The sequence below is a fragment of the Humulus lupulus genome, chromosome X (assembly GCF_963169125.1).
Source record: "Humulus lupulus chromosome X, drHumLupu1.1, whole genome shotgun sequence".
NCBI classification, from domain to species: Eukaryota; Viridiplantae; Streptophyta; class Magnoliopsida; order Rosales; family Cannabaceae; genus Humulus; species Humulus lupulus.
The window spans coordinates 95,260,420-95,275,113 of NC_084802.1; positions in this window are offsets into that span (position 1 = coordinate 95,260,420).

Below are 14,694 nucleotides of genomic sequence, written 5' to 3' on the forward strand. Positions count from 1 at the left end.
GGGTGCAGAATTCGGGGTTGAGGTTCTGACCGATCGACTAGGTGTGGGCTGATTATCCCCGCGGGACTTGCGAGGCCCACTTTGACTCTTTCCGACGTTAACGTCGGTTGTAAGAGGGGGTAGCCGGGCCAAGACTTCTTCGATTTGCTTACTTGCTCTGGATAGCTGACTCCTCAACTATATGTTCTCCATCTCTATCGCTGTCAGGAAACCTGGGTTCAGATTTGGCAGTCGGGGCGCTAAACATCCGGTGTCGTCCTGGCCCATCGGCTGCTTTCCCGATCGTTGCTGGACCTCTGGGTTTGGTTCATCGGATATGGCGGCATGGTGGGCCTCCTGCCCATCATGTTGATCCACCTCGTTACCATCACTACACCAAATACCACTTTCCACAACACATAAATATAAGTTTATTAAAAAAAGTATTATAATATCTAATGTAAAAATAAAAGCGGTAAATAATAATGAAAGTTAAAAAAAAAGTGGGCTTTGAAATTGTCAAGTGGAAAACTAAAATGAAATGTAGTGTTGTACTTTCCTTTTCCCTCTTCTCGTTCTATTCTCTAAACCTAAACCCAGAGCTCTTGTTTTTTTTCCTCTATTCTACCCATCTTCTTTTCCCCATTTCAGATCTGCATTATCACCTTCTACTAAAACAAACCCAGCTGCCTCTGTCCTTTATCTTCCTCTATTTTTACTCATCTCTTTCTCATTTCATTTCGAAGAACTCAGTCGCTACCACTCCTCTCTCTCTGAATCTCACTCTCTTCTCTTCACTTTGGGCATGCAACAGAGATGTTGGGCATGGGCGAACCGTTCGTGTGACAGCTGTGAGCAATGCCTCTTTCTTGGAGCGACAACCCAGGCGAACGGAGACAAATCTCTACAACTTTGAGGAGCCGACTGCCCATCCCGGAAAGGAAAACAACATCGTTGTACCTCTCCTTCTCTTGCTCAACAAAGACGAATGTCACACCAGTGAGTATTTATATACTTATTTTATATGTCAATATGAACTTAGTTATTTCTATTTTGGTACTGCAGTAGTTTTTTTTTAATATGACATTGAATGATATAATTGGGTTGTGTTATCTATACATATATATTTCTATATTGTTATTAAATTGAAAGTAATCTTGCTACAAAAAAAATTCAAAGTGCTCTGATCGAAACATATGTAAAAGACTTAAGCCTTTGTGTCATGTTGAATTTGATATGGTAGTTAAGGTTATTGATGATAAAAAAATTATATTATTATTGAACTTTGTTATTGTTGTAGTTAAATGAGGAAAGGTGCTAGTTCTTTGCCATGGTGTGAAGGAGAATAGTCAATTGATTAAGATGAAGCACAATTATCATTTTGTTTGTGGCCTTTTATTATTATATGACCACTGATTTTGAATATGGGGACTTGATAATGTAATTGTTATTCTAAATTTCATATGGAATGCTATTATACATACACATATAAATATTACATATACTTTGATGTAGATGATATGACTAATTCTGGTTGTGGGCATATAATAAGTATGTACTAAAATTTTGATTTAATACTTTTGTGAAATCTAGTCTGACTTGAGAGAAAATAAATGGAAATGTATACATCATGTTGTTTTGTGTTTTTTTTTATGTATTTAATAAAAAAAATTATTTATTAATCTAATTATTACTTTGTTCTTTTGTGATGGGCAGTCATGGGGTTGTGGTGGTGGTGGATGGAGTTGGTGGTGATGCAGGTGGTGGTGGATGAATGCAGGTTGGTATTTCTAGTCAGTTTTTTTTTCTTTTAATATCTTTGGATTTGAGAATAAATAAGAAAATAAATAAATATGAGTAACGTTCATTTTTGGCATTTGTCCTGATTTGTTTATTGAAGAAAGCTATTGATTTTTGTGGTATGCCCTGAAACAATAGCTATTGGGTTGTTTATTGAAGTTGTTATGTTTGGTTTATCTATTTGTGTTCTCGTTTTTTTTTTGTATCTTTTACGTAAAACATTTTGGGTATTACTTTTATAGAAATAGAACGAAGTATATATATATATAACTTTATGGTGATGAAACACCATTGTATACATATTTCTTGAAGTCTTATGTAGTATGGATATGAGTTTATTTCTTATAATCTGTTTTGAATTTTGCTTGCTCTTGCATTTTTCATGGAGATACAAATTCTAGTTTTTCCATTTCTTCTTGAAAGTGAAATATTGATATGCTAATTTTTTTTTTCTCTCTATTTTTATGTGGTAAGAATGGGTCAATATTTTTTGTTACAGAATACTAGATAATCATGAATGACATTCATAAGACTCTAGATGTGCTCAAACCTTGTCCAAGCTTGAATGCACTTCATGTAGAGTTTGGCCAAACTCCAAACTAACCACACCATAAAGAGTGGACCTCATTGAAATCCTTGTGAAGGTGATTATACTTTTCCTTTAAATAGTGCAAGTTTAGTTTGAAATGTGAGTTCAGATTGCTTTTCATTAGTCTACATGGTTATGTTTTATAGTTAAAATGTTATATTGTGATCCATAATATGCTTTTATACATTCAGAGCGTTAAGAGCTCTTTTCTCACACTTATTCATTTTTTGTTTGTAATTCTGTATTTTTAATTTTTTTTGTATGTCAACTCTTGCTAGTAATACCTTCTTTTTCTTTAGCTCTTCTCTAGCTATAGATTCTAAAGTGATGAATTTTTTTGAGTGTCATTTCTTATGCATTGAAACTTTAATATATTGAGCTGATAACATGATACACTAATAATGTTGTTATGAAAAGTAGAGGAATAGAAATATAGAATCTATTGTGACAGGACCCAAGTGTGAAAGGTAATATATGGGTTACCTTTTAAATTTCTATGCTTCTATATACAGACAACTTACACAAATACCATTGACATATTCATGGAATCTTTCAATGATGGATTATTTTTATTCAATTGTACTAAATCGTAATATTTATGTTCAGCTGAAACTATTGACCCTTCTCTGTGTTTGTGATAATTCGTTGAGGTGTTTCTTCTTGTGTTCTTGTTTTAGTTTTTATGTTATGCATAGATAGCTTGATTTCAGACCCATCTGGTTTGCTATTTAGTGTTATTGTGTTGTCTGCAGTGTGGGTTTTGTGTAGATTGTCGCTCTGTTAGTCTTTTGTTACTAGTTACTCCAATACAAGCCATATGATGCCCCGTTTATGTTGTAGATAGGCATATGCCTCGAACGGGTAACCATTATGATCAGGTTTTTGTGATAGCACCAATCTAAATACTCTCAATGAAAGCACCAAACTGTTGACGCGGTTCTTCGCCAACAGGTAATTATACGAATAAATAGGATGAATTAGTGCAAATTGGTGAACCGTAATATAAAAATAATTATATTCTAGATTTGAGAAACTAATAGCATGGGAAGATGGTCACTCCTTTCTTTTTAGGTGGTTCGAAGGTTAAAATCTCTCTAGTCCACCAGTCGATATTATTGATATCTCTTGACTATTTCTTACAGAGTGTTTCTTTACATAAATATGCCATCCCATTGCACTACCCAGGGTCTTGGTATTTATAGGAAGAAAATATCTGGGTTGGCAATGGGGTCATCCCGTGATCCCTTTATCCTTCACGTCATCTCTGTGACACTGATGATTAATTCCTAAACCTTACAGGGAAGTGATGTCTAATCAACAGGTAAGGATGGGATAATGGGCCGCATGGTCCAAATCAGGCGTGGGATGCCTGAACACACACGTTTATACTGCGTGTCCGAGAATTCAGGAATGGAATAGCTACGTGATGTCTGATATATACACATTTATATTGCGTGGTTGACTTTACAAGGATTCAGGTGTCAAATCTTTGCCGCATCCCGAGCTTAATGTAGCACCAACTCTTGACACTCATACTACTGACACGATGCCTCCGAGTAGCAGTTAACTCTCTAATCAGCTCGGGCTGGATAGATGGAGGCCCGTAACAAACAGCTCCAGGTGGACGATTTACACGTGGCAGATCGAATTAGGCCATTTTCTAGCTTGCCAATAATGCGCGGATATTTAGGGCGTACAGATACCTTTTAACTTTTTTAAAATAACAAAAATAGTTATATTAAAATATTAATATAATTTATTTGTTAATTATGAATATTAAAATATTATTTAACATAAATTTATAATTATATATATTTAAGAAAAATCAAATATTAATTTTCTAGTATTAAAATATTAATACATATTAGTTTTTAGATATATATATATTTTTAAATATTATTTAATTATTTTAAAATTATTTATTTGATATAATTTTAATTATGTAAAAAAAATTATTTAGTCACCAAACACAGTATAATACTAAGACAATCCAGTACAGTACAAACCCAACCAATAATACAGTCCAGTCCAACCTAGTACCAAACCAGCTCTATGTTATGTCAATAGTGACCCTTCTTTTGAAGTAATGAAAACCATTGAACTTCGATATGAATAGCAATTTTTCACAAAATTTTGAAAGGGCTAAAAAACTCCATTTAAATTTACGGTACAAACTATTGGAAATTACTTCCCATAGAGGCACATACTAGCAAAGTTGCCACAATTTTTTAGGATTTTAGAGAATGGTAATGAAGTTTGAAAAGAAGAAGTCACAATTAAATCATCTAATAATAAATGTTTATATGCGCTCACACCCACACCACATATAACTTCTTACAACAACGCATAGACGACCTGAAACTGACTTTTTGTAAGACAATTTTACTTGTTCAATATTAATTGTCATATTTGTGCAAGTAGCATACCACACCATGTGCCTAAACTCGCAGTTAGACTCGTTCACAACTTCTAGATGTGTATATTCTTAAGCCCTGTGTTTCAACCATGTTATTTAGTATTCCATGTTTCTAACATATTGTATTTGGTTTGTTGGGATTAAGCATCTACTTTTTGGGCTCCATTTCATCATATATTTATATATATATGGGGCATTCTTAATACTTACTTAATATTAATCACTAGATTAAGATTAATGATCTATATTTATAATTGTTAATTAATATTTCTAAAAATAAATTTTGACTTTTTCAAACTTTTGAAAAGACTACATGATAATATGACGGTCACATATTTATTAAATAAAGAATAAAAAAAATCTTATATAATATTCGTTCTTCATTCATTCTTCATTCTTGATTCATTCATTTTATTTATTCTATGAGAAAATAAAAATTATTTTAGAATTAATGAGAATAATTAATGTGATTATTATATTTCCAACTAATATTTATTGTCTAATTAATTTAAAAAATTCAAAATTGTTATTTTTATATATTTTATTTTTTATTTATTTTTATCATCATTATAATCATTCCTCATCAAAAATTTATTTAGTGATTTATGGTAATCATCAATAATTTGAGAATTTTCTATTCATATAATATGACATATATTAAACAAACAAACATTGGGTTCGTGTACAACTTGCCTCCTTTTCTTTGAATTTTTAGAGCCAAAAAAGAAAAGTTGATTGGTCTTTTAGTTTTACCTCTTTTTATGACTGTCAGTGTCATGAATCAACTTATGGTAGCTAGCTATTATTGTCATTTGAATTATTATTATTATTATTATTACTAAAAATCAATTAATTTGAAATGAATCAACTCATGGTAGCTAGCTATTATTGTCATTTGAATTACTATTATTACTAAAAATCAATTAATTCTTCAAATCTACAATTGATTTAATTTCAGGTGCAAATGGACTGTAGACAGTGCATATACGCCGGACATGTTCACACGTTATTTGCTCATAATAGTATTGCGTTTTGCTTCCAAAACCTCCTACATGGACACATTGTGTGTCGCTGTAGATATCAATGGATCCAGTTCAAATGTGAGTTGTTAGATATTTTCTTATTTGTTCTTGTTTATTCATTTCTTATTGCCCACCTTTCTTCTTTTTATTATTATTATTATTGAAAAGAAATAGGATTTCTTTAAAACAAGGCCACAAATAACCAAATACATGAAGGACCCACGCCACCATACATGATCTTCTCTTATAGTAAGTGTAAGTTTTGCAAGTGCATGTGCGACTCCGTTGGCAATCCTTAGACACCGTTGGAAGATAATACAAGTAAAATTGTTACAATACTAACAACTTCTCTTACAATTGTGCCTCAAGATGATGTTGAACATTACAACACGTGAAAGCGTAATTACTTTATTGATTACAAAAGTAATTACACGAAGACTTGAATATAATATTTGATCACAACACACACTAAATACTTACACACTTTATTTTGGAACACTCACTAGTGACTTCTCTCACACTCTTTACACACACTTATATAGTACTCACTTAGACTCATTTTTGGGACACTCACTTTGCTACTACCTTGGACACACATTACATTTGTATTTATAGGCTACAAAGGAAACTTCCACATCTTTCTAGAATTTTCTAACTTTATAATTTATTTAACTACTTTCTACATTTTTCTAAATGTTTCTAAAACTCTCTATATATTGTCTAATTAGTTCTAAGTTTATTCAAGAACTTTCTAGAATGTTCTATGTTCTTCCTAGTATATTCTAGAACATTCTAGAATTCTAGAGCATTCTAGATACGGTAATGACTTTTAACATTCCCCCTCATTACCGAATCTCTAAGCTTCTTCTCGTTTGACGAGGTTTAGTTGAGTTCTGAATTTCGAAAACTTGATTGTGCTTAGTCCTTTGGTGAATATGTCAGCAACTTGATCGTCTGTGTTGATTTGTTGCATCTCTATTTCTTCTTGAGGCACCTTTTCTCTCAGAAAATGATAATGCACTTCCACGTGCTTTATCCTTGCATGAAATACTGGATTTTTTGCTAAGCGAATAGCAGACTGATTATCACAATAAAGAGGTACTGCATTGTCTGTAGAATGGTGTAGATCCTTCATCAGTTGCATTAACCACGTACTTTCCTGAGCTACCATTGCTGCTGCTCTATATTCTGCTTCAGTGGTTGACAAGGACACCGTTGATTGCCTTTTGCTACACCAAGATACAGCTCCAGATCCAAGCTTGAATACATACCCAGTAGTTGATCGACAGGTATCATGATCTCCAGCATAATCAGCATCACAATATCCAACTATCTTAACCTCATCACCTTTCTTATAAAAGAGACTGTAGTCAATGGTATCTTTGACATACCTTAGCATTCATCGCACTGCTTTCAAATGAGGTTTCTTTTGGTGTTACATATACCGACTTGCTACACCAACTGCATACGAGATATCTGGTGGAGTCAATGTTAGATAAATTAGACTACCAACCAGCTGTCGGTACACTGCTCCATCATGCAAGTCCTTCCCTTCATGCGCGCATAACTTGGCATTAGCTTCCATAGGTGTTGAGATGGGCTTGCACTCGAGCATTCCAAACCTTTGCAATAAATCTCTTGTTTACTTTTGTTGACATAGAAATAAACCTTCCTTAGTTCGATCAACTTCTAATCCAAGGAAGTGTTTCAATCCTCCAAGTTCCTTCATTTGAAAGCGAACTGACAAGTTCTCCTTTGTTTGGAAAATTTCATACCATGCTCTTGGAGCCTGCTTCAATCCATAGAGCGCCTTTTTCAGTTTACAAACATACTCAGGATGAACTTTATCCTCAAATCCTCTTGGTTGGACCATGTATATTTCTCGATCTAGCTCTCCATGTAGAAAGGCGTTCTTCACATCCATCTACCATAGTCTCCAGTCTTTACATGCTGCAAGCGCCATCAGGACTCATACTGTTGTAATCTTGGCAATTAGGCTGAACGTCTCATCATAGTCTAGCCCATATTGTTGAGAGAATCCACGAGCTACTAATCGGGCTTTATATCTCTCAATCGATCCATTAGGATGAGTTTTTACCTTGTATACCCATTTGCATGAAATGGGTTTTACTTCCTTTGGCTTTGGCACCAGCTCCCAAGTTTGATTCTTCTCTAGTGCACTTATCTCTTCTTTCATAGCTTCTATCCATTTGATATTCTGGGACGCTTCTTCATATGTATCTGGTTATCTGAACTTTTCCTCTTTGGCTACAACAGCATTGGCATACTTAGGATTCAGCTTCCGTGCTCTTGTTGATCTCCGAGGTTGTGGGCTTACTTCTTTAGGTTGAATATCACTTGCATCGTGTGCTGCTCTTTGATGCACTCCTATTTTCCAGGGACATTGTGTTGCCTCTTCGTTGTCCTCCTCACTTTGTTTTTCTTCATCCATTTCTGGAGTCGAATGTAGCTCAACAATTTTCTCCCTCATCTTCTTTTAAAAATTGTCTTCTATTTCTTTAGAATCTGGCAACTCTTCCTTTTGTGGTGACCACCATGATGAGGCTTCATCAAATACCACATTCCTTGATGTATAACATTTTCCAGTATTAGGATCGCAGCACTTCCACCCTTTCCTTTGGCTATGGTATCCTACAAAGATACATCGAATTGCCTTCTTGTCAAATTTGCAACGTAGATGACTTGGCACGAACACGTAGCATACACAGCCAAACACTCTTACTGCAGGTTTACAACCCCACAGTTTCTCAAAGGGTGAAATGAACCCTAACTTTGCTTGGGGAAGTCTATTGATCACATGAGCTGCTGTCTTCATACCTTCTGCCCAAAATCTTCCTAGAACATTCTTCGCATGCAGCATGCTTCGATATGTCTCTGCAAGGTGTCGATTCTTCCGCTCAGCTACTCAATTCTGTTGTTGTGTATTGGCACATGTGAATTGATGGCGTATGCGGCACTCTCGTAGGTACTGAGAAAATTATCTGATGTGTATTCACCGCCATTGTCTGTTCACAGACATTGCATTTTCTTGCCAACTTCTCCTTCGATTATTTCTTTGAATTCTTTAAATTTTGAAAAAGTTTCAGACTTTTCTTTTATAAAGAACACTCATACGTACCGTGAGAAGCCGTCAATGAATGTAACCATGTACCGCATGCCGCTGATCGATGGTTTCTTGACTCGCCCGAATACATCATAATGGACTAGCTCCAACGGTGCTTTGGCTTTGAACTTTGAGTCTTCATACGGTAATTGATGTTCCTTACCGTATAGGCAGCCAGCACATACAGTCTCTGTTCTAACTTTGAGTTGAGGAAGACCCTTCAGCATAGATTTCTTCATCATCACCTTGAGTTTATGATAGCTGACATGTCCTAGCCTTGCATGCCACAAATCTGTTGTTTCGTTCTTTTGAGTCTTGTCTACATAAGAAGACTCTGCTGACATTACATAGACAGACTCTAAACGTCGCCCTTTCATCATTGGTGTTCCAGAAATCTTAAGGTCTTGATATATCTTGACATCATGAGGACCGAATACGACATGTTGTCCTGATGTCGTAAGTTGCGCTACTGGCAATAAGTTTTTCTTCATTCCAGGTACATGATAGACATCCTGGAGTGATACTTCATGTGTACTGAATCGTGGCATTATTTTTGTTTTACCGATATGGGCAATCAGTAATCTTGAGTTGTTGGCTGTCACTACCACGCGACCACCTTTGTACTCGGTCATGCTTTGCAACTTCTCTTTGTCCCCTGTCATATGATTTGAGCAGCCAGAGTCGATTATCCAATCATTATTGTAGTCGATTGGTCCAGGAATAGTAACTGCCAGAGCTAATTCTCCTTCCTCCACAGCAAAAAATGCTTCAGCGTCCCATTCTTCATTGCTTGCTCGTCTTGTGTTTGACGTGACTACATTGCCCTCTGCTGTTTTCTTCTTGGACCAACAATTTTTAGCAATGTGGCCCTTCTTCCCACAGTTGTAGCATTTACCATCAAAGTTATTGTTACTCTTAAATTGGCCACCCCGGCTGTCTTTCTTTTGAGCTCCCCATGTTTGGGAGCTACCATGATGACCATCTTTGTCATCATATCTTCTAGAACCTTTGCTAGAACTTGGTCGGGGTCGACCTTTCTTATTACTACTAAAGAGTGCTTCTTCGTCACTCTTTATCAAGACTCCAGATAATTGCTTAGCCAACGCTTCTTGGTCAGCTAGCAAGTTTTCTAATTCAGTAAGAGAAGGTTGGCTTGGACAACCTTGTATTACGGCAATGAAACTTCTATATTCAGCTTTTAATCCATGAATAATAATTCTTCTAATTCTGGAGTCTGACATGCCAGCAGTAGAGTCTAATGCAGAGATTTCATGACAAAGAGATTTTATCTTGGTAAAGTATTGGCTTATCGTCATGTCGCGTTGTGTGATAGAGAGAAGCTCGTTCTCTAGAAGTTGCAATCGCACATCATTCTTCTTTGTGAATAATGATGCGAAAGTATCCCATGCTTCCTTCGGTGTCTTCGATTCCCTGATGTCCTCCAACATTTCATCTTCGGCTGTGGTCCGAATAGCAAACAATGCTTTTCCAGCTTTAATCTTCCATTTCTTTAGAGCAGCTGCATCCTCTAGTTGTGTGACCTCGTTGCCTTTAACGATCTCCCACAAGTCTTGGCCTTGGAGATATGCCTCCATATGCAACGACCGCGTATTATAATTTTGACAGTTAAGTTTCTAAATTCCACTGACCACTTGAAGGTCACCCATCGTGGCCTGGCAAAAATTCTATCTTTTCCAAGCAAGCTTGATTTTGATAACAAACTTTGTAGTACTAAACCACACACGATCTCTCAAAGAAACTTAACAAACAACTCTAAGAAATATCTCTCAATGACAATCTCAATAAATCTTTTCTGATGTGGAAGTTCAGTAAAAGCTGCAACCGCAGAGCATACTCAGAGTTTCAAAAGATCTCACAACCTTAGCTCTGATACCAATTGTTGAACACCACAACACGTGAAAGCGTAATTACTTTATTGATTACAAAAGTAATTACACCAAGACTTGAATACAATATTTTACCACAACACACACTAAATACTTACACACTTTATTTTGGAACACTAAACTTCTCTCACACTCTTTACACACACTTATATAGTACTCACTTAGACTCACTTTTGGGACACTCACTTTGCTACTACCTTGGACACACATTACATTTGTATTTATAGGCTACAAAGGAAACATCCACATCTTTCTAGAATTTTCTAACTTTATAATTTATTTAACTACTTTCTACATTTTTCTAAATAGTTATAGAACTCTCTATATATTGTCTAATTAGTTCTAAGTTTATTCAAGAACTTTCTAGAATGTTCTATGTTCTTCCTAATATAATCTAGAACATTCTAGAATTCTAGAGCATTCTAGATACGGTAATGAATTTTAACAGAGGATTCTTCAACTTTTCTCTAATTGATGATGCTTGTTACATTTAAACAACGAGACTCTGTTAGGAAAAAATTGTTTTGCCTCAATGGAAATTAATAATAATATTACAACTCTATGCAAAATGTTACAATAGACAAGGATTGATTAAATAAAGTGTTACAACTCTATAACTGAAAATACAAATAAAAGGAGAAGAAGATGTAAGATGATAGAAATAGAAAGTACAACTCTATTACAAAAGGATACAAGTAAACTAGAAGTGTTTGAACAAAGGAAATAAAAAGAATTACAACTCTTAAATAAAAGTACAAGTAAATAGAATAAGAAGAAAAGAAGAAAGAGCAATAGAAGCAAAATAAGAACAAGAAAATAAGAACAAGAAAATAAGAACAAGAAACTCTCACTCACACAACCAAAGTGAAGAGTGTTGGGGATCACCAACTTGAACAAGGTTTAAAACCTTTGTCCAAAAGCTTATTTCCCCCTAACTCAAGCACTAAGGGATCTCTCTCAGATATTGGAAAAGCTTTCTGGAATTATCAAGCCTCAAGGTGTTTCTAGCCAAGTGCTCTAATGGATAGAAATGTTGTATCTTACAAGTGAGCTATAGGCTCCTATTTATAGAGTTTAGAGATATTATATTTCAATATAATGTTTGATTGATAAAATAAGTGTTACAAAAAGTGATTATTTAATCTAGTGGGGGAATGTTATATTATTTCATATAATATAATATTAGATTAAATAATGTGACAAAATGTGATTTGTCACATCTTGTAACATATTAATGAGAGTCACAAAATTGGACACATGTGTGTGCCCAAATGTGACATATTTTGGAGTTACAAAATCAGTTATGTTAATCGAGATTTTCGGCAACTATATTAATATCTATTATCTATATGATAAGTATAATGAAAGCAGAGGATTAACACGGGGTTTTTACGTGGTTGGGGCGTTAACTAGCCTTAGTCCACGAGTCTGTATTATTAGAGCTTGAAGAACCTTTTACAATGGAGTTTCCCTCTATATTTTGATAGAGTTACTGTATTTTTTGGTGAAGAGAGAGACCCCTTTTACAGTGTTCTGTAGCTTATATTTATAGGCTTATGGGAACACCGGGTCTGGGCCGGGTACGACCCGGGCCCGTCGGAGATAGGGATATTCCTGGCCTTTCTAGTGGAGGCCCAATACAAAAGGTACAAAATACATGAAATCCAAACCAGCTAAGGCCCAACAAGCTGACCTTAGAGCTACATCTCGCTCGACAAAACGGTGCTTTTGGTCTGGACACTTCGAGTTACGAGGCAGATTCAGGAGACAAGATCAGTCAGAGTACTTGACAGCGCAGACCTGAAACAACGGCGTGCAATCCCGAGGTGGCCTTTTCTGCAAGTGAAAAGTGGGGACAACGCCCACGCGGAGTGAGGCGGCTTCAGGGTCCTGGACGCTTGACCCCTTCAACCAGGGGTGAGGTGATCCGAGTCTGTTTACCTTTGTCCCGCTTTGTTTGCCACAGGCCCGGACCGTATTAGGGTCCGGGACTTGGACGCGTAGGCCGCGGGGATCCGAACGCTCTGTACATCGCCCGGACTATCGTCCCGGAGGACGGAGCCGGAGGGACCTGCCGGACCCCTCTAATGGGCCCAGACATGCATCCCCGGTCCATACCCCTCCCCTTGGACACTCTCTGTACCAAGAGGCCTTGGGCGGGGCCTGCATGCTTACATGGCCCCTGACAATGGGCCTGGACGAAAGCCCTGAGCCCATGCAGGAATTGGGGATAACATTTACCCCCAAGCCTTCACCTAGGTCTGCCAGGAGGAGGGTTGCATTGTCCCCAGGATGCTCGCGTGGTTGCCTCCTCAGTTCCTGCCCGAGATCGTGGGTCCGTGACAGCAGGTCGTGGCACTGGTTGGATGTTTGGCCCAGATCGTTTACCACAATCCGGGGACGTTTACCTTTGTCCTGATTTATGGCAAGGATACACGTGTCACCAGGTGATTGCTGCACGGGTCTTGAAAGGTCGCCTAGCCCTCCCAAGGGTCGCTAGGCCTAGGCTAGGGTGTCAACGCACGTCTCAAAGCGTCCCATCCGCACAGGGGGCCATCATTAATGTCCCTGGGATGAGGTGGACCGTAGGATGGGGCGACCTTTGGCATCCGTCACTCCTGGGCCGTCAGATCTGAGATGGCGAGGATCCAACCTGAAAGGACTCATAAATGTCCCTGCGCGATTCCTGACCGTCCGATGAAGAAACACTTGTCCGTTGATTCATGGGCCAGGACTTAGGGCCATTATAAATACCCCACGAAAACCACATTTGGCACTTTTACCTCTTCGAACTAGCTCAAGAACCGATAAACACTACTCGAGCCTTGCATGTCAGACATCGCCGACGACATACATCGCCACCTGCTAACTCTGCGTCGCCGCCTGTTTCCCAAAACCCCAACTTCCACTCTTCTACCTGAAGACGCATCTCGGGTTGGTCCTGTCGACGAACTACTACACCGGCTGCACCACTTCAAGAACGAGGTTCTGCCGTCCTTACAGCTGGACAACCATCATCTTCTACGGCCGATACCTCACAGTAAGTCCTCCTGACTCTCTTGACAACTTTATGAACTTGTGATGTTCTTTTGATGTGTGCATTTAGGCTCTATGCTTAGAAGTTGTTAGGAAGGCCGCCTGGTTCGGGTTGCTCTGTATGTGGATGCTTCTTGGACAGAGGGCGGGTCTTAGTAGTCTCCTCTCCCGATCAGGGTCCTGGGGTTCTCCGGAGTCCTGGACCTGATCCGACGGGGCTCCAAGCAGTCCTTAGGAGACTCCCCGTACCTTGACTGACTTTCTTGGGTTTAGGTATTGACTGCTTGGTTTTCTTTCTTTGTTCTCAGATCGTCAGCTATGGCAACGGGCGTTACGCTCCATTCTGAAGAAGAGGTCAACAGGGCCCCAGTCGTTGTTCTTGGATCCCAGACGCCTAAGGGCAATAGGTGGGAAATGGACGTGACGCCCAACTCGTTCTGGAATTACCGGATGATGCTGCTCCTGGAGCAGCGTCTGGGCATCGAATCAACTCCGGGCCTCTTTCACAACCGCCTGGCCAGGATCGAGGAGCGGGCGCATACGTCCGTGGAAGGATTCGGGGACTAGAGTGTTGGCCATATCAGCGTGGGAGCTACGCTCCCGCTTCATGACTATTTCGTGCGGTTCTTGACGTACGTGGGAATCGCACCGTTCCAGCTTCTGCCCTAAGCGTACCGTCTACTCGCTGGATGGCGGGTATTTTGCGCCGCGAAGGAGATCGCGGAGCCCACCCCTGCGGAGGTCCTGTACTTCTACAAGCTGGAGCCACAGGTTTATGTCAAGGACAAGACCCTGGATGGTTTTTACAGGCTGAAGCCGCG